At 54.1% G+C, this 26,077-nt stretch overlaps 1 long non-coding RNA gene across 1 annotated transcript; it reads left to right on the top strand.

The window, feature by feature from the left end:
• Positions 1-10,684: 10,684 nt before the first annotated feature.
• On the top strand, positions 10,685-25,533 carry LOC119094394 (uncharacterized). The gene is made up of 3 exons (XR_005093764.1): positions 10,685-10,803; positions 11,084-11,251; positions 25,391-25,533. It is a non-coding gene; the product is annotated as an uncharacterized LOC119094394 (long non-coding RNA).
• Positions 25,534-26,077: the final 544 nt, after the last annotated feature.

Here is a 26,077-nt window from a genome sequence, read left to right as displayed (position 1 = left end):
AGCGCCCCGCGCAGGGACCGGACGGGTCCGAGGAGCCTTGATGGGCGGGATTTCGGTCAGGGGAGTGCGGTCCGACCCCCGGCTGGGAAGGCTTTACCGGCCTCGGCTGCCGACAAAGGTTGACACCGATTACGCCATCAGCACCTGCATGTGTGTGCACAGCCGAGCGCGGTTGATTCCGCGCTCCCTGCTCCGGGCAGGGCTGGGTGCCGTGGCCGGTGTCACAGGTAGTGCAGGATGCTCTTCTCGCCCCTGTACTCTTTGTTGAGGTGAGTCACGGCAGATGGTCATCAGCCGGTGACGCCTGACGCCGGCGGCGATAACCAGCCGGCGGCTTTGTCCCCGGGGACCGGTAATCGAGTGACGTCACAGGCTGACGATCTTTGACCCTTTCCGGATAAAGGGTTGATGCCACCTCCCAGTCGGACAAAGGCAGATAAGGGCAGAAGTTTATTTTTCATTGTCTCAGCGACAATTAAGGCCACCAGCCAGATGAACGATAACGACGTGAAATTTCGCTCAGCTACGATACATACGTTGTGTGTTTTCGTCGACGAAAAATCTTACCCAGGTGATATCGGAATACTAACCTATGACGTCGTACCTGAAAGCTGTTGGAGTAAAGTGACCATTTTTCCTTTTGTATCGAATCCTTAGTTTCCGGAAACCATCCGAGGCGTCTAGGCATATTGAATTTAAAGCCATGTCATCATCGGCAGTGTCCAAAATTTTAAGGCCACTTAAAAGCCGCGCAATTTTTGCAACCTGACGTCTTTACGTGCAATTTTTAGTGCATCTGCACGACCTGACTGCTTATACATTAGGCTGTTTTTGAGATTCCTTGTTACTTTATTTATCATATTTTCATTCTTCTTATATTATCGCTGCAATTGCATGTACGCTGCTTGTCACTCAGCTGGTAATCCCGACTATGTAAGGACTACCTACGTTACGTGCAAAGCATGGGCATATTTCATTTGGTACCGTTAGTGCCCTTGAGTTGGTCGTCAGCACGTGGATCGCGCGCGCCGTCCGTCCGGTCGGCCGGTCTACCAGTTGGCAGACCAATCACCCCGCCCTCCGCTCCCCTCTGGAGCAGGGGGGGGGGGGGCCGCCGGAGGCCAGCATGTCTGCATGCACCCCGCCTTCTTGTTTGCGTCGCTCCAATGAGCCCGAGTTGCCATGACGGAGGCGACAGGGCGAGGAAGCGGCGTTGCGCAAGAATCTACTCCTGTTTATGTCGGCACACTTTGAAGTCAGACTAGCCTGGCCAGCTGTGGAAAAAACCGACGTAACCTCGGCAACAAGGCGATAAGCTATTTCCTTGCAACAAGCTATTTCCTCTTGTCGGGACCCAGTTGTTTACCTGTTCGAGCACACTTGATCGTCCGGGAGCCCTTCACATTGTGTCTTGGGTACTTCCTACTTAAATGGAGGGCACCACGTGCTTGTCAGGGCCCCCCTCTGTTCGCCTCCTCGGCTACACTGGATTGTTTGGGGATGCTGAACATTGGGTCTTGGTGTCTGAATTTAGTGTCCTACGCTCCTGTCAGAGGCCACCTGATATCTGGGTGCACTGATATTTACATATTTGTACACACACACACACACACACACACACACACACACACACACACCTGGAATGCTCGGGTACACTCCATATTACGGGGTGTAGTCCCCCCCCCCCCACACACACATTTGTCAACCTGCTTAGGCACACTGGGCCATTCCAGGGCCCTCCATGCTGTGTCTTGGGTGTTTCTTATTTGAGTGGGAGTGGAAAGCCCCATGTTCTTGGCGGTGCCCCACCTATGAAGCTGCTTGGGCCGGCGTTGGATGCAGAGGGGAGGAAACACGAGGGCACGGGACCATGCCCCTTTGGCCCTGAGAGGATCCAGAGGCTCCGTCGAGGCTCAAAACCTCCCGAACGGACGCAGTTTTTTTTTTAAAACACAAAACACAACAAAATTTGACGTCTTTGGGCCCACAAACGAACAAGAACAGGTTAAGGTGCAAGTCAAAAGTCCATGGACAGACAACATAAATTATTCGCTGATTGAGAAAGTGTTGAATGGGAGCCCGACCGGGAGCTCAGCGCGTATCCCGCCCCCCCCCCCCGCTCCCTCTCCCAGAGGATCCTCGCGCATGCTTAGTTCTGCGGTTGGCCCTCCTGGCGCGTGTAGACCTGCCTCACCGTCATCCAGTCTCCTTCACCCCATAGCTCTGAAATGATCAATACTGGTCGAAAGGGCTCTTATCAAACAAGCAAAAAACAAGCAAACAAAAGAACACTGCACCTGAAAGGCTTCATACGCCTTTTCTGGGGCGCAATCTGCCAAGATTCACCCAGTTGCTCAGGTTTCTTCACATGGGTATCGGGTTCTTTCCACTTGCTCGAAGGGCCTTGTGCTATTGCTGGGGCTAATATAAGGTAAGGTACCGAACCACGCAATGCTCAGGGACCCTCGGCTTTGAGCTAGGGCTGTTTCCCTTTGATCGCATTTGCGGGAACCCTTCACTCCTACCGGGGCTCTTTCTTTTAACCTGCCTGGGCACTCCTGATCGCTCATTCATTCATTCATTCATTCATTGCACTGGTCTTCCGTGATTTTGCTTTGCTCAGAGGGCCGCGTGCTCTGGCCGGGGTCCCATATGTTAGCCAGCCGGGGCACTACCGATCGTTCATGGGCCCACCACGTTGGTCTTGGACTCTTCTCACTTGCTATAAGGAGCCTATACTTGTTGACGGGAGCCTGTTTGTGGCCCCTCGCGGCACCCATGATCGCTCAGGTTCCGTCCCTAGGAGCCTTGGTGCCTTAGCCTTAGAGCAGCGGTCGGATATGCGCCGATGAATTTTGACACAGTTGTTGAAGGTAATTTGTTTTGCCACCCAATATGTATTTGTCATTTTCCTAGACTATTAAGTGTGTGACACTTTTTTATCTTGTGCTACCTATGTTGTATTACTTTGTAGTACTGTCGATACTTAAAGATGTCGTTTATCATACAATTTAATGGCCGAAATGCAAATATTTTTTGGAGGGGCCCAAACCTTAGGGGGCCCACAATGTTGCGCGCCCCCGCTGTTGACAAAACCTGGATCCGCTCCTGATTTCACGGGCCCAGTCATTTGAAACTTGAAAGCCTACAGCGAAATTAAAAATCTCCCTTGGGCACAAAATGGCACCTAAAAGGTCATCAACACGCGCCCGGGTGGCAGGTCGGATGTCCTTCCCTCGGGTGGGGGTCAGTTTGACTCCACTGAGATCTCAGGAACTAAGAGAGCTAGTGGCAGCAAATTTACAGTGTGTGTTGGCCTGTACCTGAACTCATCCAGGTCAAAGTTTTAAGGTCCTAGGTCATGACCTTCAGTTCAAATAATGTCAAACAAGGACAATATTCTGGTCAGTCCCCAAAGTGCCCCCAGAACCTAAATACCTGTTCGGTAAACAAAAGGACCCAGGATCATTTAAGGTCAGTGAAGTTGTTTGACCTTTCAAAGGTCTCAATGACCAAAATCATAAACAACCGCTTTCAGTTTTGCATTCGAATAAACGTTAATGATGACGCTGGGCAGCATGTCCCTTAAAACAAAGTGTTGATCTGGGTCATTTTGGGTCAGTGATCTATTTTGACCTTTGAGAAGTGCATGAAAGATATACAATGCGATTCCTGTTATCAATAAATCCGAAATGGGCACCAGGGACTACCCCACACAACAAACCGTGGAGTTATAAAACAGATTGGCTTTGACATTGGTCTGACCTTCAAAGCTGACCTTAGGTCAATGGGATTTGCTCACTCAATTAGTGCGTTGCCTAAGAAAGCATCTCAGAGACGTATGGTCTTGTCTGACACTCCGTTGTTACATCAGATAGAACGATTCCCTACAAATTGACTTCGTCGAATCCATGGCCTGACTTTGACCTCAGTAGGTCAGCGACCTTATAAGGCACATCTAAATTTGCAGTACCAAGCGATCCGCTTTTCAATTGCTTCCAGCTTTGCAAAATTTGGCGCGGCTGCACTGCGTCGTTTGGAGACCATTCTGGAAAAACCTTCGGGTGTCAGTTTGACCCCCGTCCGAGCGCGTGTTAAAAACACCGCGTCGCTCCGCTTCATCATCTCTCTTCTGCTAAGCCCCGGAACCATTTAGATAGATGGAGTTTTGTCTCCAGCCGATCCCAGCTCAGACCCTGTTTTCGTTTCAAAACGGAACTTCATCGTACTGAAGCTGTCGAAGAGACTATTTTTTAAAACAAAAAGTCAGAAAATTTTCCTTGTAATCGACATTCCAGCTTGGTAAAAAGAAAGTAAGATATCATATAATGACGCTAACATGCAAGGCGCTTGAACACAACCGTTTTTAAGTACGCAATGGAAAAGCGCGGAAACCTGTTCTGACTCAGAGCTCTATGGTGAGATATGAGTCAAACAGGTCTCCGCGCTGCGTAGAGATTTATGTGCTGCATGCCACGTTACCCGCATTCGAAAACTACTACATTTGGAGGCCAGTTCTCATAAGAAAATTGCGTATTTCATGGAAGCAGACATTGATGCAATTCCTAGCAGGTCAGATGCAACATACGATGCGCATATGACACAAGACGGCCTCCCCACTGTTGCTGTTCATTTCGTATAGCGTTATGAATAGCATGTTAACGACAGTTCAAGTGACAATGAACGGGGGGTCAGGCATGGATTAGCTCATTGTTGTGACAATTCGCAACGAAAATTACCAGCTCTTGGATTCTTCAGGTAGCAGACAATCTGTCACCGGATTTAGATAGAATAGAGGAGTGTAGAATGTCTCTACCATGTAACATCCTCTGGTTCCTGGTTGGAATTTGGTATACTTTAAAGCAGGATCAGCAATATTGTACTTGCCGCTTAGAAATTACGATAGAACATATTGTGCTCACTTTGCAAAAAACAAACATATAGCTTATGCTGCATTCTGCTCATTTTAAACTCTGAAATGGTTGGTTCATTTGTCTAGGGCATTCTTTCTTTCCAGACGCTACCTTTGTCATTTGAGCCATATGACTCACTGACACACCATCGTTAGAAATAAGGCCCACGATTCAGTTCACGAAATTCACCGAGAATGTGATTCAGCTCATGGCTCAAAACAGCATTTTTTTCAGTGAGCTGATTTAGTTCACGGCTTAAACCAAAGCGATATACAGATGAAGCAGTAGTAATAGCCTTATTCCTCTTAAAAACTAAGAGAATGAATACATATATATATATATATATATATATATATATATATATATATATATATATATATATAAGATGCGTTTGTATTTTGGCGGCATGTATCTATCGAAACGAATAGCAGAAGCGAATTAAAAGTTGACCGCGGAATAAACCTCCTCGAGTTTTTGTTGCTTTTTTACAGCGAGACACATTTTTACAGGTCACCAACGTTTAAGTGATTACGCCAGGAGCAATTGCCAGCCGTCACTGCGATACAGTACATATCTAACTAAGAATTAGAATACGCGAAAAATACGTATACATGCAGACGTGCTCAAGTGAACAGGCACCACGCATCACACTTCGCTCGAACATGCAAAGCTTCGTTCAAGCGTGTTCAAGGGATTTAAAGTACACAATCGTCATACATCACCCGTCGATTAGACATACAAATGATTTCAGTCAAACAGGCCTCGTGCACCATGCCTCAGGCATCACTAACACACGTAAATGATTTAAGCTAACACGCATCACATCAAGGCATATTTCACGTTCGCATGATGGGCTACGATGGCCCCGGCACGCAAAGGTCGGCACATCGACTTTTTATCAGAATAGTTTCATTTATTTTCCTGTCTCGATGGTCGTGTGCTCTGCAGATGACTTTGAGCTCTAAAAGGGGTATAGAGTCCGTACATCCCTGGATTTCAGCCTGAGCATGTTTTTCCAAAAATGGTCACCGAAAGGGGCGAATGTTCTTGTTTTTGACGTCTCGCAAAGACAACACAATCACCACTGTTTTATTTTGGGCGCATCTCAGGTGTTTATTATATCTCAAAGGAAAAGGGCGTACGGACTCCCTGACACAGATAGTGTCGTTCTCATATTTTTTCACACAGTTAGCGCTTAGCTTTGTAAATAGTCTATATCGGCGAGTTCATGCGTTTGCTGCGCGTTGCTTCGAGAAAAAAAAAATCGAGTGGGATCATCGGCATGCAATTTTTATTTCACTATTGCTGTACGTCCCGATGAACGCATGTGGCCGAAATATCAGCGAATCTGTATACTCATTTTCCTGGGTTTTCTTCGAAGAATAAGACTATTACTACTGTCGTATCTAGATGCAAAATATTCCCCCAAATGCACTTAACAACGTGCAACCAATTAGCTCATCGGCTAATTTTAGACGTTGTGTCACTTCAAAGAATGGTCTAGTAAATATGAGATTGCAGAGCAGGAAAACCGATTTTTAGGAAAGTTCCACCTTTTTGATCTGGAATAATTAGGTCCATTATTGAGATGATAGTAAAAAAGTTATGATTAATCTTGAAATATCCCTGAAGCAAAGCTACTGGCGTCTTCAGCTAGGCTCTACTTTCCTAGTTTGAAAGCAGAAGAATGGGGTGGGGGGGGGGGGGGGGCGGTCGCATCGACCATACCTTGTAAGTCCGCGTTATGACAACCGGCACTTGTTGTTAACTACTTGCTTGCTGTCTTTCATGGTACCTTCATCTTCATATGCACTGAGTAGCACACAGTGAACAGCGACGTCATGTTGCTGGGACGTAGCTCCCTATTCAGCCACCCCCGCCCCTCACCTGAACACCAGCCTTCCCAATTTTGCAAAGAAAGTTGGCCAAATCCGTAGAAAACTCCGGTCGGCGACCGATTTTTTGGTAGGTCTCGTAAATTTGGTATGCTCAGTCCCCGAGCCTATTTGGCGGAACTACGCCACAGACAGCTTTTATGCACCGAGAAGCACCACGAACGTTGTTATTTGTTGTGGTGTATACTGGAGACACTCAATCACGGGCGCAAATGTCTTACACATAAGGTTTAGTGTGTGTTGAACATCGGTTCAAAATTACGTAAGTTGTTCAGTGCATTAGCGAGAAGCATTAGTCAGGTCGATAAGACAGTACTATTAGCCTTATCCCTCGGAAAAATTAGGAAATAAAAGATATAGTTAGGTTTACTATATCTCTATTGATAGTTGGTATTCATCATTTACTAATATTTACTTTATCTAGGCTGGTGTTCTAGTGTTGGGGACTATAACTTAACTATATCTCTATTCTCCTGGTTTTTCCGAGGGATAAGGCCAATGCTACTGTCCTATCTATATGTGCTGAACATAGGACATTCCATAGGTACCGCTGGATCCTCACCAGCGCCAGGTCGCCGACCTGCAGCAGTCGCGGGACAGAAAGAGATGCAGCGTGCAGCCGCGGAGCGCAATACTATAACGCCCCTCCCCCAGCCCCCACCCCACACTAATGCACTCACCGCACAACTTTGAGAAGAGCGTGGCGGAAATCCGTTGAGGAATATATTTGTTGGCGTAATGTGGGGATAAATAAGGTTACTTTTGCCTGCTCTCTCTTTTCCCCCAACTAATTTTGGGAAACTACACCCATTGTCTGTGCAGGTCTCCTTTTTGGTGAGTCATTTGGGAGTCCCTGCATGCTTGTTGATATTCTCCTAACTGTTCATCACCACTGTTAACCGCGATGAGCAGAAAAAATCGCGTGTTATGACCAGCTCCAAACGATTTTTTAGAAGGAATTCGGTTGTGGTAATCTGACCAGATCCCTGCACTTAAAAGTAGTTGAAGGTTGACAGTGTGCTGTTTGCTCACTTCGCACAGCATCGTTGCCTTCCGATCCTCAAGCCGACCTCAAGAACTCTCACGACTGCACCACCACGTCACTGGCTGACGCGCTCCGTAATGCTAGTTTCATCGTCATCGTTTGCGCCGTCGCGGAACCGTAGCGGCGTACGCTGTTATTCATGCGGCGTAAGGCTGACATTTTGTGGACCTACTAGCCCAGCAAGAAAACGTCCCTTATTTGGTAGCCTTGCAGCATATTTTCTCTAAGAGTGGTGTTTTTATATACACAAAAACAAAGACAACGCGTGTCATTGGGGCAATGCCGATGAGACAGCGCGGGTCATTGAGGCAGCGTCAATAAGACAACGCGTGTCATTGAGGCAGTGCCAATGAGACAGCGCGGGTCATTGAGGTAGCGTCAATAAGATAGGGCGTGTCGCTGAGGCAGCGTCAATAAGACAGCGCTTGCCATTGAGGCAGCGTCAATAAGACAACGCGCGTCGTTGAGGCAGCGTCAATAAGACAGTACGTGTCGTTGAGGCGGCGTCAATAAGACAGCACGTGTCATTGAAGCAGTAATATATCATATCAGTCAATAAGGCAGCGCGTCATTGGGGCAGCGTCAATAAGACAGCGCGTGCTATTCAGTTGACATTTTTTTCGACGACGACGTGTTTGGGCTACTCTTTCCGATGGGTACAGCCACGGTGAGGACACTTCTCTCTACCCCGAACCGAAAAAGAAGCGGACGACGAGAACACCACCGGCACTCGCAAATAGCGTAGAAAGTGTAAAGAATCTGCCAGAATGCCAATCTTTGAATGGGAACATGGTGGAATGCACACTGTTTTAATGAGAGTTGGCGTGACCGCAACATCACGGACGTATGCACGAGGGAGAGCAGACTCCCCTGAAAAGAAGGCTGGCGCTCCTATCGATCTGTATTGAACAGTAAATGTAAAACAGTAGTTTGCTGCTGAAATCAAAACATCTTTTGCGCAGAGACACAGTCATAGCTCCGTGAGGCATATACTGTATATCATGCTCACAGTAGTCCGGCACGTGAGCAAACGAACCCGAGCAAAGCAAAATGATGAGAGAGACCTTATATCACTACTGTTGATGGCAATTTTGGAAAAAAAGTACGCACGGAAAAATACGCCTGCATAAGATACGTATGCAATGGTTTGTAAGCAAATGCACGTAGGGCACAAATTACGCATGGTGGAAGTGCGTACGCGATTTTTCGTAGCATGGCTAAAAATACGCATGAAAAACGTACGCATCGATAAAAGTTCGCCTTGCAAAACTTCGCCAGGACAAAAGCTTGTCAGGACAAAAGTTCTTCAGGATGAAAGTTCGTGTGGAAAAAGCGCGTTTGAACAGACCACGTACGCATTGTTCCAAAACAATAAACTTACGCAAATGTTCGCAAATGTATATATGTACTATATATATATATATATATATATACATACATATATATATATATATATATATATATATATATATATATATATATATATATCAGCACTTCAGGCAACAACGGTAGTCATAAACGCGCTCATTGCAATGGCAATTTTTGAACCGTCAGTGGTTGATGTATCGATGAAACATGAAAAAACTAAAATCAGCGGTTATAAAAACAGCCATCTGGTAGAACTACAGCTGGGATAGCCCCTCTCGAGCCCCGTTTAGTTATGGCGTTTAGATCGGCACGAGGTCTGGAATTGGCCAACTCGAAGAACAGTGTGCATGCTTCGCTGCTGTTGGCGCGGTGCGCACGGAACGGCTAGACACTGGAGTCGTTGTACTTATACCGCTCTCTCTAAAAGGGGTGTTTACGGTAGGCATTGTGTCGGCCCGAGAGCAACACGCCGGAATGGTCGGCGACGAGACACAGGTTGTTCTTGCATGGCAGAGTATGGCGACAGGTCCGGACCACCGACGGAGAGCTCAACAGGGGTATTCAGCTTGTCTCTGTTTTGATCGTGCTTGGGCAAGAACCCTTCCAGAATTTCCCTTGAATCGGAAGGTTCTTGAAGCACTTTGGACACTTCTGGCATATGGAGCACGCCGGCATTTCGTCTCCCAAGCACCTCTTCCTCGGCGAAAAGGTCAATGCACTTCTGAAATCGCAGCTGGCCCGCTATAGACGGAATTGGGAGGGCTCAGCTCCCAAGAGCAGGCGGGGGGGGGGGGGGGGGGCACGTCATCCGTCACGAGCATATCATTTGCTGTCCCAACGAAGTACGAACATTTTCCATCCGTCTTCATGCCATACGAATATATTTGCTCACGCACTTGTACATACGAGCATTTGCGTGCGTATTTCTGTCATAAAAAATCATGCATTACGTACAGCTGCTTACAAACAGTTGCGCATGTGCCTTGTGCTCGCGTGTTCTTTCCATGCGCACCTTCGTTCTCAAACCGATACTACATATTTCAGCGCCATCTTCCCATTAATCAACACAGTCACCTGGTGATATATTACCGGGTGGATGGTATGTCTATTTTCTATATGTAGCGTGGGCATTTTCTTTTAAAGACAGCTAAAGCTGCGTTTTTTCCAGCCAATTTCTTACGTTTATGGACCTGTCAGATTCCTTGGTACTGGAACAAATGCAAAGCTTGAATTAGTGGCCGGCGTTAAAGGTTCAACGCCAGGTCAACCCGAACTACATCATGATTACATGTTCATCAAAGAACATCTATGCTAACGTGACGCCCCCCCCCCCCCGCACTGAGCTGTGAAGAATACTGCCAGTGATCGGTGGTACTGGCACCTATTGAGAGTTCTCACAACTATTAAATCGATAAATCCTCGCGCCTGCGCCTGTCGGGAACTGACGCTTCGGTCGAGCCAGAGTGCTTGTTGTATTAGTGTTCTCGAGGAAAACGAGTGGTGAGGCGTACGAACGCTTGCGGTTTTCATCGTCTTTGTGCTAGAAAGCGAGGATTATTTTTGCTTCAGTTGACACCATCAGGTGGGTGACAGAGGGATGCATTTGTTGTACCCACTGACGTCTGTCGGCTTGTTTGCGTTCGCGGTTTTGGCCGTCCATGTACCGAACAATTGGGGCACCGGGCCATTTGTCAAACTGCTGCTGACGCGGATTCCTAACTGTTCTCCGCTTCCATCGGCGATGGCGATGGGCGCTTTGATGGGCTGGTTGGCCTAGATGGGGCGGCGTATGGTTGAGTGTGTGTGTGTGTGGTGGTCTGCCTGGTGCCTGTTCAGCAGCAGTCTGCTTTTCCTGACGTCAGGTAGCCACTGCTTTGCCGGTGCGGCGAACGGATGGGATACGCAGGACCTCCAGACATCTGTTGTCTATGGCCGGCTGAATGGGAGGCTGCTACTCCAAGAAATCTGGTCAGCTAGCGGAAGCCTATACCCATCCTGCTCGACACGGATCTCCTGCTAGAGTACGAAAGGTCAGTGCTATGGCATGTGCTACCTGTTCTAGGGCATGTGTCCTCCTCTGTGTTGTCCTTGAAGCCTTGAATGCCCTTACGATGTTCTGTGTGATATGCATATCATGTGCTGCTGGTCTAACTGTAGATTATCATCAGTCAAAGCCAGTACACCATAATGGCATGGGAGGGCTTGGTTTTGCATAGTCTCTTTTTAGTCCTTGTTTGTATGGTATGTGTGTAGTGATTATATGCAAAAAATTAGGATCCTTTGCTAGATAATAGCTCAATGTTTTTGAGGCAATTATATGTTAAGATGCTAAATATTGAGTATTTGCCCCATAATTATTGTGCCTTGTTGTTCTGCAAAAGGTGTTTGGTATCAAAGGCAAAATAGGCAATAGGCCACTCAGCATGATAAACATCAGAGATCTGTTGGTAAGGCATGATAAGGGAAGATATATAATTGTAGGAAATAAAGTTTGCTTGCCACATTTTGTTACTTTATAATTGGTGATATCTATATTCAAAATAATGTGATTACCAGTGCTATATTGTCTCAGGATTGATGGTATATTCATCATGTGGGGCACAGCATTGATAACAGTTCATAGTTGTACTTTGTTGCAGCATGCAGTTTGCAGAATAAGCTGCAATTTAAACATGGATTGGACTAGCCATGCTGCAAGCAAAGTGCCGAGTCCAAAACTGAAAATGCTAAAACTTGTTGCATCCAAGGTTTCATGTGAAACACCATGTGTTGTCTGATCTAATGATAAAGCAGCTTTATAAGTGACATATTTCAACCCATTGTGCCTAATATGCCACTCATTAGTGACACTGCCTGGGTTGTCTAATTTGCTGCCCAAGAACCCTGTGAGCACCCAATATTAGCCATACAATAACTGAAGGGGCTTTTGTAGGTGCTGTGGCACACAATACTGTCTTCATTGGTGCCAGGGCCCTGCCCCCCCCCCATCTAGCCATGCTTCTGCCCCCTATGAAAAGTTACAAACTATGCTGCTGTCAATCATTATCTTCACATTTATGATGGGACTTCATCATTGCAATGTGTCTGTCTCTTCTCATATATAAAAGCCACTAATTTCCACCTTTTTTTATTTGAATCTGAGTTTTTAGTCATCACCACTTATTTTACCATCATCTAACAACACCTAATCTCAATTTTGTGCTGGTATACCTGAGACCTAATACTTACTGATGGCTGCTGTTATCTTACCTTAGACATACCATTATGACATTTTTTTATTTAAGAGCGGACCATGAGCAAAAGTCAGGCTGAAAAGGGTTTGTGTATCACACCATTTAAAAATAGGTGGGGTGTGCTAATGCCAATTTTATTGTTATGGTGGCCTCTACAGGCAGGTTGGGTGATCCAAGCCAATCTTCCTGGAGCTGTAACAGAGGCTGATTGGTAACCAGAGCTGCATCAAAGGCTGATTGATAATCAGAGCTATAACCAAGGCTGATCGGTCGCCAGATCTGTGACGAAAGCTGACCGGCTCAGATTTGGCATATCTTGGTGCAAGCTATATTGGCACTAATTTTATTCAGCAGGAACTGTACTTGGCGAGGTTCCGGACACTGCGGCGTGCGTTTTTTTATTTATCTCGTGCAGTCTTTTTAGTGACTGTCTGGAGATGTGCTAAGCGTGCGTTTTCGGCGTGCCTGTAAGAATTGTTGAGAAATGTTGCCAACAGTTGACCGCTGACAGCTCGGTTCCACTTTCAAAGTGGTTTGTGTCTTACCGTGGGCATTGTCGGTTCTCGTTCAATCCAACCTCATTCCATCCCCGTCTAGGTGTGCGTCGGAGAAGCCCGCAAATGGTGCGCTGCGTAATTAAACGCTTCCAGAGCGTCCCGCTCCTGGCCGGGCGGAGGCGTGTGACGGCTGCCTCGGCTGCCCCCCCCCCCCTCCCCTCCCCCGGCGTGTCGGCACCCGTCACCGCTGACCCCGAGAGCGCGGCTTGTCGGCCGTGAGCCGCGGCTCACGACCGCGGTCACGTGACCCCGGTCGATCCCGGCACGGACAGGCACGGCGTGACGCCTCACCACCGGGGGGCCGCAAGAACGGCGGTCGGCGCTCCGTCCACCGCAAGCCAGGCGATGGTGCCGCATGCCCGCCGGCAACGGTGGAGGCCGCCGAGAAAGGCACCGGGGTCGGCGTCTTTTGAGCGCGAAATGTTGAGATGATGTTAATCTCGATGAAAGGTGCTGCTGGGGTTGCCGAAAGTCGGTCAACGCGCCTGCGTGGAGGGAATGTTTTTTCATTAGGAGATAATGAATCAGGATACGATATTGTGAAATAATCCCACTTATAGCTATTAGTGTACTTTTATTTTATTTGGAAAAGACTGTTCTAGACAACACAAGTTCTCTGTTCAGGAGATATGCTCCTCAGTACATTATTGTCCGGTTGCGTTATTGTGCCTTGCACAACATTGATTGGGAACCAATTGACGGTTGTTATATCTGAAAATCGTGCTCACGGGCACGAGGCATGAACAACTCGACAATGATTCTTTTGGCCTTTATTGCCGCATGGGTAATGGAATGGATTTGAATGGCGTTGTTGTTGTTGTGTCATGAATGCTTGAGTGACCTCGAAATAGTCTCACTGACATAGTCTGTACATCTCTGCGAGCGTGTAGCTCAGAAACTAGATGGATTTAAGCCTTAAGGAGGGCAGGGCTGTGAGATGCACGGAATTCCAGCTGGCTTTTTCAGTTCAAAACCCCACACAGATGTGGAACGCTTCCTTTAAGCACTGCAGTCTGGGAAGCCGGAGGTACGAGGGTTTGACTCCCTGTGGTGCCCGCCCTTCCTGCCAGGGTGAGAGGCAGGCGACGCCACATAGCCCCAACAGCTGGGTGCGTCGTAAAGCCCAGTTACGTCGAAAGGTGGCGTGATCGCTGCCACGCCGGCCACACCGCACCACCCTGCGGCTCTCCCCACCGGCCACACCGCACCACCCTGCCGTTCTCTCCGCCGGCCACACCGTACCACCCTGCCGTTCTCTCCACCGGCCTCATCGCACCACCCTACGGCTCTTCCCACCGGCCTCATCGCACCACCCTGTCGCTCTCCCCACCGGCCTCATCGCACCACCCTGCCGTTCTCTCCACCGGCCACACCGCACCACCCTGCCGTTCTCTCCACCGGCCTCATCGCACCACCCTACGGCTCTTCCCACCGGCCTCACCGCACCATCCTGCCGCCCCCCCCCCCCCACCCGCCACACCGCACCACCCTGCCGCTCCCCCACCCGCCACACCGCACCACCCTGCTGTTCTCCACGATCGGGCAGCATCAGCAGATGTGGGCCGGCGGGCCACGGCCGCCGGGCCCCCCGGCCGTGGCCCGCCCAGTCTGGGGCCCGCTGCAGCCGTGTGACGGTGTGTATTTGTTGCGATGGTTTAGCAGGTTGTGCGTGCGTGCGTGCGTGCGTGCGGGCGCGTATGTGTTGAGCAGAGACGGCGCAGGCTGTGGGGGAGCTGAGGGCAGGGTGTGGTGTGGGCGTCAGTGGGTGGGGAGGGGTCAGCTGTTCGGACCTGAATGACGGCATGGAGACCGCGACCGTGGGTTATGGACAGCTGCTGGTCCTTTCAACAGGCCCAGTGGAAATCGGGAAGGACGCGGTCTCTGAGTTGATTCCTAGAGGCGGAAAACTTTTGTGAGCCTCGTTTGGATTCCAGTAACGATTGGCTTCACTTGATTCATATCAAATTGCGGCCAGTCCCCATGTAAAGCCTAAACGTTGCGAAGGTTCACTGTCCTTCGTTCACTGTCCTTCGTTCACTGTCCTTCGTTCACTGTCCTTCGTCAGTCCCGCAGTGCTCAGAGGTCTGCTCAACTTGTCTTCCTCCAGGCTGATCCGGCACTGACGCTGACGGCCTGTGGCATGACATTGTGTGGGCCTAGCCGTCAGCTCCATAGGTCGATTGTCGTGATCCTTATAATCCACTTGTGAAGAACGTATGTGGATAGGTGTTTATCTGAACGTAGAACGATGGGCCACGCTTCACAGCTTCAAAGGCCACACCACCTTTCTTCGTCATTGGGGCTTTACGACGCACTCAGCTGCTGAGGCTAGATGGCGTCGCCTGCCTCTCAACCTGGCAGAAAGGGCGGGCACAGCAGGAATCGAACACCGTACCTCTGGTTTCCTAGATTCCTAGACGTGCAGTGGTTGAAAGGAATGTTTCACATGCCAGGATATTGAAGTAATTAGCCCTGGGTAATTGCTGGCATTCACTGGGATCAGATACCATGTAAAGTCTTCAAGCAATGCTTTTTCAAAGCGTCGGTCTTTCGTAGGATGAATTTGTGTTCTTTTTTATAACCGTGTTTTTCTTCCGTCTTTTGTCGAAAATGATGTGTTTATTGCGTATGTTTCTGCTGACGCCAGTGGCTGGCGGGCGGCGTGCAGTCGGAGTTTGTGACGGCGGCTCAGGCGGTGTGTCTTGGGCGGGGAACGGCGCAGGCAGTGCGTTTGTACAGCTGTGGAACTGGGATGGGCGGGGTCACGGTCGCCGACGTAGCTCAGCCCGGCCACCCTCAATGGTGGTCTGGGTTATGGACGGCTACTGGCCCCGCGAGAAAGTCACACAGGGATCCAGCAGAACTTTGGTGGGCGTCTGCCATGTAGGGCTCCTCGTGGATTTCCGTGTGACGATGTGTTTATTTTTACGCTGGCTATGACACAAGGCGGTTTGTAGTCACGTATCTTGGGTTTATATGACTAATGCGATAACAAATGATTGATGTATATATATATATATATATATATATATATATATATATAGCGTGGGTGTGGGTGTAGGTGTAGGTGTAGGTGTAGGTGTAGGTGTAGGTGTAGGTGTAGGTGTAGGTGTAGGTGTGGGTGTGGGTGTGGGTGTAGGTGTAGGTGTAGGTGTAGGTGTAGGTGTAGGTGTAGGTGTAGGTGTAGGTGTAGGTGTAGGTGTAGGTGTAGGTGTAGGTGTAGGTGTAAGTGTAGGTGTAGGTGTAGGTGTAGGTGTAGGTGTGGGTGTAGGTGTGAGTGTGGGTGTGGGTGTGGGTGTGTGATTCTCGGCAGCATTTGTCCCCGTAAGACACATCGCCAAGCAGTCACCAGAGCACATCCCTGCCCTGACTGCCAACAACATTTTTCTGCTGTCATCTCATTGTACTTTTGGCAAAGAGCTATGATTTAAGTTGAGTTAACTTGAGCGTTGAAGCGCCATGCGTTGTGCAGATTATGTTTCGGAATATGATAAGACGCATGATTTGAATTGAATGACGGTCGCGTGGCAAAGTTACAGTTCCACAGACCCTTGAACAAGGCGCAGCTATTCATTTATATATTCCATTTAGCCACCAGCTCGTGCGACCGTGCCAACTGCAGTGCATATTCTTCTGTGAAGACTCCCGTGCACCGCCGCCTGCTGTTAGTTCCCTTCCGTCACATTGCATGTGTGGCTGCGGTGCCCGCAGGTGTGTGGTAAACAAAGGGCGGCCCAGCCGGCTGTGTGCCGCCGCCGCCGGGGTGCCGCCGCCGCCGACTCGGTGTTGACTGGCCGGCGCCCGGGTCTACAATGACGCCCGTACTGACGGCGGCCGGCGGTGTTATGGACGGCTACTGGCCGCCGTCAAGAAGTCCTAGAGGATTCCGTTCGCTGTCCTGTAAGACTTCTCTCGACCATCGGCTCTGTGGTACGCCCGCTGGGATTATGTGGGCCTGTGCATCTGGTCTGAATGGCTCACTTGGCGCTCGCGACTGTAGCCATGTGTTCTGGATAGACATTGCCTTCGCCAAAAAGTCCCGTAGGATACTAAAGGAATCTTGCAGGAGTAGCGATGTACATCCGTTTTCTCTATGCGTTCGTCCGATGCTCCAAGCGGTCCTGATCTGGTGTATCTTTTCGCTTCGATGTGTTGTTCACTGTCGGGAGATCCTGGACCTGCACCATCGGCCTGCGGTGCTGTCAACTGGCTGGCTGTGGCCTGATCCGGAACAGCTCGCCCATCCTCCGGGCGTGCATTGATTGATAACTTCCCAAACATGTAGCTCGGGTGCTGCAGCCAGACAGGGTCTATCCAGCCGCTGGTTCATCAACTGGCCTTCAAAAACGTCCTGCAGGATCGTGCAGTTGGGTCGGATCCATGTTCGGCTCGTGAGCCGATCCATTGTGGGCTCCTCAGCTGATCCATGTTTGGCTGCTCGGCCGATCCATGTGCGGCTCCTCGGCTGATCCGTGTGCGGATCCTCAGCTGATCCATGTGCGACTCCTCAGCTGATCCCTGTTCGGCTCCTCGGCCGATCTATGTTCGCCTCCTCAGCTGATCCATGTACGACTCCTCAGCTGATCCATGTTCGGCTCCTCGGCCGATCGATGTTCGGCTCCTCAGCTGGCGCCTGCGCCGCCGCTCTGCCCTGACATCGGGCGCAGTGTTCGGCTGAATGTAGTATAGGCGCCGTGTATGAATTAAGGAGTTTTGGTTAAATGTTGTGCAACGGGTCACGACAATTTTTAGCGGTGTGCAGCGTCCAGTCATACAGGAAAGTTCGCCTCTGGCCAAGCTCGTGATAGGCGCGTACGCCGTGCTTGGCGGCGAATGGTGACCGAAGTAAACGGCCCGGAGGATTGGAACACGAACTTCACGGTAACTGGATCCCGAGGGCACCCCATATTAGGAATTGTTCTTGAGTTCTCTTTCCGACGGAGGTTTCGGTCACTCGGCTGTCAGGTACCCCCTGAAGAAGCCTCACCTGCCGAGCGTTCCGGGAGACAGCTGGACCGCCGGAGGCTCCGTGAGACAGCTGGAACTGCCGGGTGCTCCGTGAGACAGCTGGAACCGCCGGATGCTCCGTGAGACAGCTGGAACTGCCGGGTGCTCCGCGAGACAGCTGGGACCGCCGGGTGCTCCGTGAAACGGCTGGGACCGCCGGGTGCTCCGTGAGACGACTGGGACCACCGGATGCTCCGTGAGACAGCTGGAACCGCCGGGTGCTCCGTGAGACAGCTGGGACCGCCGGGTGCTGCGTGAGACAGCTGGAACCGCCGGGTGCTCCGTGAGACGGCTGGGACTGCCGGGTGCTCCGTGAGACGGCTGGAACTGCCGGGTGCTCCGTGAGACGGCTGGGACCTCGGCGGCGCCAGTTGGCCTGATTCCGGGCGGCCGTTCCCGGGCCGCCGGAGGCAGTTCAGCCGCCTAACGGTGGCCTCGCGGCGACGATCCGACAAATGGCTCCGCTCCTCAGCCCCGTGTGATGATCTGAGGTGTGGCTCCGCTCGTCGTCCTCGTGTGATGATCTGAGAGATGGCTCCGCTCCTCGGCCCCTCGAGGTGGCCGCCATAAAAGGCAATTAGTTGGCGCCTACTGAGGCTGCTTGTCGTCACATTCGACACCTCTCGACGGACCCTTTATCGCGTCTCGAACCATTAGTTCTGCCGACCGGCTGTGGCTGTGGTGGAACTACGACTGGAACTGGGGCTGGCGGCTGAGACCACGACTGTGGTCGGGCTTGGAGCCGCACCAGTGGATCCATGCGTGAGCGTTGACCCTGCTGAGCGCCGGCCGCCAGCCGCTGTGGACGGGCCGGGTCGTGTGAACAAGCTGAGCCGAACGGCCACTTAAGGCGACTGATAGTGCCACACACAAGTCAAGGGGACGGCTCAGATGACCGCAGGTCGCTCGCAACCGGCGCGCAAGCGACAACCCCACGCCGCGGTCCGCGTGTCTGCCGGCCGGATCCAGGGTCCGTGGTCACGAAGGCAGATCCAGGGTTCCTGGTCCCGAGGGCAGATCCCGGGTCCCGGGTATCGAGGGCAGATCCCGGGTCCCGGGTCCCTAGGGTGGGTCCCGGGTCTCGAGTCTCGAAGGCGGATCCCGGGTCCCGTGGGAATCGTTGGCAAGAGCGCGCGCGGCTGGATCCGTCGTGGAATCTGAGGGGGCGTCTGCAGGCGAGGGCGGAGTCGCCGCCACCGCCGGCGGCGGCGTCACGGCGCCACCGCCCCGTGACGGACGGCGTCTCCGGAAATCGATGGCCGTCGGTGCCGACCGTGACTCAGCGGGGGGCAGGGGCGGCGCCAGGCACGCGCAGATGATAGCCGCGGATGAACGCCAACCACCAGACAGTCGACTGGCGAAGTGCCTCGGGATAACCGCAGGATGTTCGCTGGTGGACAGTAGACATCCATTATCGCGGTGTGTTGCGACGGCCTCCGCCGCTGTCGGTACCGATCGTTGCGGGACGGCCCGCTGGCGGCGCCTCTGCCGCCGCCGTCGACCGAGCCGGACTGTGCGACTGTCCGGTCCGGTCGGCCGTGCGGTGGCTGTGGTTGTGGCTGTGGCTGTGGCTGTGGCTGTGGCTGTGGCTGTGGCTGTGGCTGTGGCTGTGGCTGTGGCCGTGGCCGTGACCGGGGCGCCGAGGTGGTGCGACAGCAGACCCGGGAGGCGGGACGGACTGTAGGAGGGCCTGCGTGGGAGACTATGCCAACCGCCGCCACCGCCCAGGTCGGTCTGCGGTGGAGGCGGCGTCCCTCACACCTGCCAGGGAAGCGAGCTAGTCTGGGGTGTGGCTCAGGGCCCCTCCCTGTCAGCGAGGGGTGTGGCTCAGCGCTCCTCCCTTTCAGCGAGGGGTGTGGCTCACATCCCCCCCCCCTGTTAGTCAGAGGTGTGGTTCACGTCCATCCCTGTCAGTGAAGGGTGTGGCTCTCGTCTCTCCCTGTCAGTCAGGGGAGTGGTTCACGTCCCTCCCTGTCGGTCAGGGATGTGGCTCACGTCTCCCTGTCAGTCAGGGGTGTGGCTCTCGTCTCTCCCTGTTGAGGAAAAAAGCTACACGCCGAAGAAAAACCGACTGATTTTCACAACCCTCACCATCTCGTTACGTTTCCTCACATGTCAACAAGACAAAAAGTTCCCTGCTCGTCGATTCCTGCTGCATCTGTTGACCCTGTTGTGACATCGCCCGTCATCCGTCCTTGACATGGCTGCTGACGAGCGGCTCCAGGTCACGTATGGCGACGTGTCCTTCCTTCTTTCATCTGTCTTGCCGTACCTTTTTTCGTCCCGGCTTTAATTGTCAGGGAGAGCAAGCATCTTCAAACCTTGGCTAGCATTAGCTCCCATCGACGGCAGCTTCCGCCGTCGGTGCCGCCAGCGCGGCCGCGGTCAGGGCGGCCGTCCTGTTCTGTGTTCTGTGTCCTGCTCTGAGCCGGCACACGGCGGGGCCGCCGCGCCCCTGGCGTCGGGCTCCTCGCACCCCAGAGCCTAACGAGGCGCTGCACGCCTGCCGCTACAGGGCCGGCACACGGCGGGGCTGCCGCGCCCCTGAGGTCGGCTCCTCGCACCCCAGAGCCTAACGAGGCGCTGCACGCCTGCCGCTACAGGGCCGGCACACGGCGGGGCTGCCGCGCCCCTGAGGTCGGCTCCTCGCACGCTAGAGCCTAACGAGACGCCGCACGCCTGCTTCTCCAGGACCGGCACACGGCGGGGCCGCCGCGCCCCTGGCGTCGGGTTCCTCGTACGCCGGAGCGTAATGAGACGCCGCACACCTGTCCTTTGAGCCGGCACACGGCTGGGCCGCCGCGTCCCTGAGGTCGGCTCCTCGCACGCTAGAACCTAACGAGGCGCCGCACGTCCGTCCGGTCCAGGGCCGGCACACGGCTGGGCCGCCGCACCCCTGAGGTCGGCTCTTCGCACCCCAGAGCCTAACGAGGCGCCGCACGCCCGTCCGGTCCAGGACCGGCACACGGCGGGCCCGCCGCGCCACCGAAGCTCGGCCGGTACTTCCGAGGAAGACGGTGTGCTTCGGGGTTTGCGATGCTGTTGATCGCTTATGATGTGGTTCCAGCCGCGACCTGCCAGGAGGAGTTGGTGAACAGAGTTGATTTTGAAAGGATTCGTTTTGTTCCTACAGCGACATGTACTACAAATAGGAGGTGCAAGTGTAACTTAGCACATCAAAAAAGGCCATGGCTTTCTGGTAATGGTTGGGTACATATCACGCGTAAGCGGTTTCTAAATACACGAAGTCGTCATTTGTGACTAGTTTGACCAGTTCGTCCTGCACAAGACGACACAAATCGAACTGAAGCAAAGCCTCTGGCTAGTCATCGTCATCCAATTTAACGAGTTCCGCGAGCTTTGGCGCGTGTCGGCCATGTCATGCGCGTGTCGGCGTGTCGGCCAGTTGTTGCACAACGCCGGAAGTTCTTCGCTTCCTGGCACGGATTCGATGATCGCTTGGGCGGAACAGCCGACTGGGCGGACGTGCCGCCGGCCTGCCCTCTTACCGTCGCCAAGACGGGAGAGGCGGCGACGGCAGGGTAAGCGCAGCTAACTGCTCTCGGCCTGGGGTCAGTGCCGGCTCCGAACCCAGCTGGCTGCTCTCAGCCTGGGGTCGGTGCCGGCTCCGAGCGGTGTTAACTTTGAGAGGCACTGGAGCACGGTTCCGGCTCAAGCGGTGTTTGCTGCGGGAGGCTGGGTTCCGGAGCACCGTACCGGCTCACCCTTCCTGTGCAACTCTGTCAGTGGCCTATTCGTTTTGTATCCTCCCTCCTGCTCGCTTTGGCCTCAGTTCGTCGTGATACCCCACGCCAGCCCGTCGCACCTTATGCGCTCAGGTCAGCCCCGTTTCTGTCCCGCGCTGGCGCTGACCCTTCGGGCTAGTGCTGACCCCCAGGTCATCGCATTGTCCCTGTCTGACTTTAATCCCTGCCGACCGTGAGCTATGTGATCGGAGTTATCCAAGCACGCACGGCATCCGGCCGCTGCTCCTCAGGCATTGACCGAGATCGGCCGCCGGCTCCGCTGTGGCGGGTCGGCGGAGCGGTGACGGCTCCGGGCCGGAGGCGACGGCGCCGGCCTAGATCGGCCGCCGGTAGCGCGGCGGTACTGCCGCTGTCATCCATCAGCCAACCGACCGACCGCCGACGCGGTGTCGCGGACGGCTGGCGGACCGGTCACGTGTCGTTGGCTCGCTGTCCGCCGGGGCTGGCGGGCCGGTCACGTGTCGGTGGCTCGCTGTCCGCCGGCAGGTCTCGCGGTACCCGCTGCGGCGGTTGGCTAGTTTGACTGGTGGAACGCTTGTCGGCGTTTGGTCACGCTGTCTTAGCATTGGCAGCCTGAAGAAGCTAGGCTGCGACCATGACGGGCCTCGCGGGGCATAAGCGAACATGGATGAACAGGTTTCACTGGCAAATCCGGAACACCAGGTTTTTGTATTTGTTTATGTTTTATTTGGTAGTAGTTTCCCTCCTTGTTTAATTAGTTGCTTGTTGCGTTTGCTGTCGCCGTTCGTCATGGTGCCTGCAGGACAGGGCCTTTTGACCAGGTTCAGTAGTCGCCCATAACTCAGGGCGGTCGTTCCCACGTCGTCGAGGTGGCACGATAGGGCACTGCCGTTGCGCAGTACAGCATGTGCCGGCCGTTCACGGCGGGGGAGCCAAGTTATCGGCCCGACAGCCGCCACCGCCTCCCGCCGGCTCGCAAACGGCGCCGCAGCTCCCCGTCGGACCCCGGGGTCACGGGGCGGCGGCGGGTGCCGGTGGCGAGCTGGGGATGCCGTTGGCCCACCGGCCGACCCCGGGGTCACGGGCCGGCGGCGGGTGCCAGTGGCGAGCTGGGGGTGCCGCCGGCCTGCCGGCCGACCCCGGGGTCACGAGCCGGCGGCGGGTGCCAGTGGCGAGCTGGGGATGCCGTTGGCCTGCCGGCCGACCCCGGGGTCACGAGCCGGCGGCGGGTGCCAGTGGCGAGCTGGGGGTGCCGTTGGCCTGCCGGCCGACCCCGGGGTCACGGGCCGGCGGCGGGTGCCAGTGGCGAGCTGGGGATGCCGTTGGCCTGCCGGCCGACCCCGGGGTCACGGGCCGGCGGCGGGTGCCAGTGGCGAGCTGGGGTGCCGCCGGCTCGCAAATGGCGCCGCCGCCCGCCGACCGACCCTGGGGTCACGGCCGGCGGCGGGTGCTGGTGGCGAGCTGGGGTGCCCTTGCGCCGCACCTGGCACGAGGCGTCACGTGGGCGGGTGCTGCAGGAAGGCGACGTATCGGACGTTGTGTTGTTTATCGCCGGCCCCGACGGCTATCGATCGGCTTCCGCTTAGAGCGGCGGTGCGCGACCGACAGACGAACGCCAGCACTTTGTGGCCGCCCTTTCCCTCCAGTCCCTTGTCCATCCCAGCCCCAAGTTAAGCTAGTCGGGGCTCTTTGAACATGCGTTCGGTGTTTGAATTGAACTGTGAGGATTCGTCACGACTTTGGCTCGCGTCTTCTTTGCCGCCATCGCATTAGTTTAGTGCGATCTCATACAGATGGGGCTCGGCCGCGGCGCTCTGATGATGCGCGATGCTGTCCCTGAAGTGACGTGTGATGGCGTATTACCCTCACTCCCCTCACGCTGAAGATCTTCAGATCCTTCAGAGCTTGTGCTGAACTCTGGTGTGAACATTCACGAGTCCCGCAGGATCCCTGTAGGAGCCTTGAAGGTGTTTTTTTTTCAACGTGGGCAGTAGATGTCCATAGCCCGAACCTAGAATTCACGAGTGATGCAGCGCTCCTACGGCAGTCCTGTAGGGCTGCGTGCCGGCTCGGTAGATGTCCATAACCCGAACCTGGAATTCACGAGTGATGCAGCGCTTTTACAGCAGTCCTGTAGGACTGTGTGCCGGCTCGGTAGACGTCCATGGCCTGAAGCTGAAGTTGTAACGCACGTCATGTAAGCGCATGAGACGAGTGTCCAGACTGTCGCAGTCTGCCGCAGCCGTGCTCGGTTGAATGCATGGGACACCTCCATTGAGCTTCTTGGTCAAGGGCAAATATTGTGGAACATGATAACTGATTCTGAAAGCTCGAATTCCAGTTGCTAGCTTTCGAGTTACACAAGTTAAAATGTTTTTTTTTTTTGTTATCGGCAAGTCAGCCGGCCGACGGAGGGCGCCCGCGGTAAGCGGGTGATGGTTACTCACGCGGTAGACGGGCTGCTAACGGGCGTCGGGGGGCAGACGCTTAGCTCGGCGAGAGGTTGTCAGAGGTTATCAAATCAGAAGAGTCGCTCACCTGCCGAACGGTCGGTTGCCTAGGTAACCGACCAGCTGGCTGGTCTGCCTGGTGATGGTCGCCGCTGTTGCCTGCGGTGGAATGGCGTTTGATTGGTGCTCTGCTGGTGCGCTGAACGGCTCGACTTGTTCGCCGACTGATACTCTGTTTACTGCTCTGGTACTCTGTGCGCTCTGCTCCGTGACTGTGCTGTCTGCTTCGTGACTCTGTGCTCTGCTCCGACTCTGTGCTCTGCTTCGTGATTTTGTGCTCTCTGCTCTGTGACTCTGTGCCCTCTGCTCCGTGACTCTGTGCTCTCTGCTTCGTTACTCTGTGCTCTCCTCCGTGACTCTGCTGTCTTCCGTTACTCTGTACTGTCTTCAGTTACTCTGTGCCGTATGTTCCGTGTTTCTGTGCTGTCTGTTCAGTTACTCTGTGCTGTCTGCACAGCTCCTCGCTCCCATCCTCCATTGTTATCGATGCTTGCACGATTGCCACTGTTTCCCCTCGCCCGATTGCCCCTGGTCTGGCCTTCCCCCCCCCCCTCTCTCTCTCTCTCTCTCTCTCCTCTCTCTCTCTCTCTCTCCTCTCTCTCTCTCTCTCTCTCTCTCTCTCTCTCTCTCTCTCTCTCCTCTCTCTCTCTCTCTCTCTCTCTCTCTCCTCTCTCTCTCTCTCTCTCTCTCTCCTCTCTCTCTCTCTCTCCTCTCTCTCTCTCTCTCTATCTCTCTCTCTCTCTCTCCTCTGCTCTCTCTATCTCTCTCTCTCTCTCTCCTCTCTCTCTCTCTCTCTCTCTCTCTCGCTCTCGCTTCTCGCTCTCGCTCTTCGCTCTCGCTCTCGCTCTCGCTCTCGCTCTCGCTCTCGCTCTCGCTCTCGCTCTCGCTCTCGCTCTCGCTCTCGCTCTCGCTCTCGCTCTCGCTCTCGCTCTCGCTCTCGCTCTCGCTCTCGCTCTCCTCTCTCTCATCTCTCTCTCTCTCTTTATATTTCCCTTTCTCCTTCTCTCTCTCTTTTTTTCTCTCTCTCCATCGTCGGATTCGTGACTGCTGAATCGCCCCGCTCCCCAGCTGACCTCCCCCTTCCCCCGCCCCCTCCGCCGCACCGTCTGACCGCGCTCTCTCCCCGTCGGACAGAAGGCGGCCATGAACCGGACGGCGCCGTACCCGCGCCAGGCCGGCCCGCCCGGCCACGCCTTCGGCTTCCGGCGGCGCGGCGCACCGGCCCGCGTTCTGCCCACCGACTCGGCGCCGCCGGCCCGCCGCACCGCCGCCGCCACCGGCACCGGCGCCGGCTCCTCCTCCACCGACAGCCTGCAGTCGAGCTCGAGTGCCGCCAGCGACGCCAACGGCAACCGAGCGCCGGCGGCGGCGCGGCGCGGCCTGCCGCGGCCGCAGGTGGCGCGCGTCAAGCCGCGCACCAGCGCACCAGCGCCGCGCGGCGGCGAACAGACCAAACTGGACGACTCCGGCGTCGGCACGCTGGGAGGATCGCCGACCAGCAGCCTGGGCACGACCACGCCAGCCGAGCAGACCTCGCCGTCGCCGGTGGAGGCGTACCCCGGAGCCGGCGGCGCGTCGACGCCTGGCGATTTCCAGGTGGGCATCCGCACGCAGGACGCCACCATCGCCCTCTCGGTCAACATCCACAAGGGCGCGAACGCCGCGCTCGGCCGGCCGCGCGTCACCGTTAGCGACGCCGGCGTGAGGACGCGCGTCACGCAGATCCAGCGGCCCGGCTTCGGCTTCACACAGCCGGCGGGCCTGACGCGGCCGGCGGCGGCGCCAGCGGCCTCTGGAGCGCGCCCATTCGCCAGCGCGGCC

Source organism: Pollicipes pollicipes, unplaced genomic scaffold, assembly GCF_011947565.3.
Source record: "Pollicipes pollicipes isolate AB1234 unplaced genomic scaffold, Ppol_2.1 Scaffold_1600;HRSCAF=1878_pilon_pilon_pilon, whole genome shotgun sequence".
Classification (NCBI taxonomy): domain Eukaryota; kingdom Metazoa; phylum Arthropoda; class Thecostraca; order Pollicipedomorpha; family Pollicipedidae; genus Pollicipes; species Pollicipes pollicipes.
The sequence above is the reverse complement of the archived record's forward strand: the minus strand, read 5'-3'. Positions and strand labels throughout refer to the sequence as shown.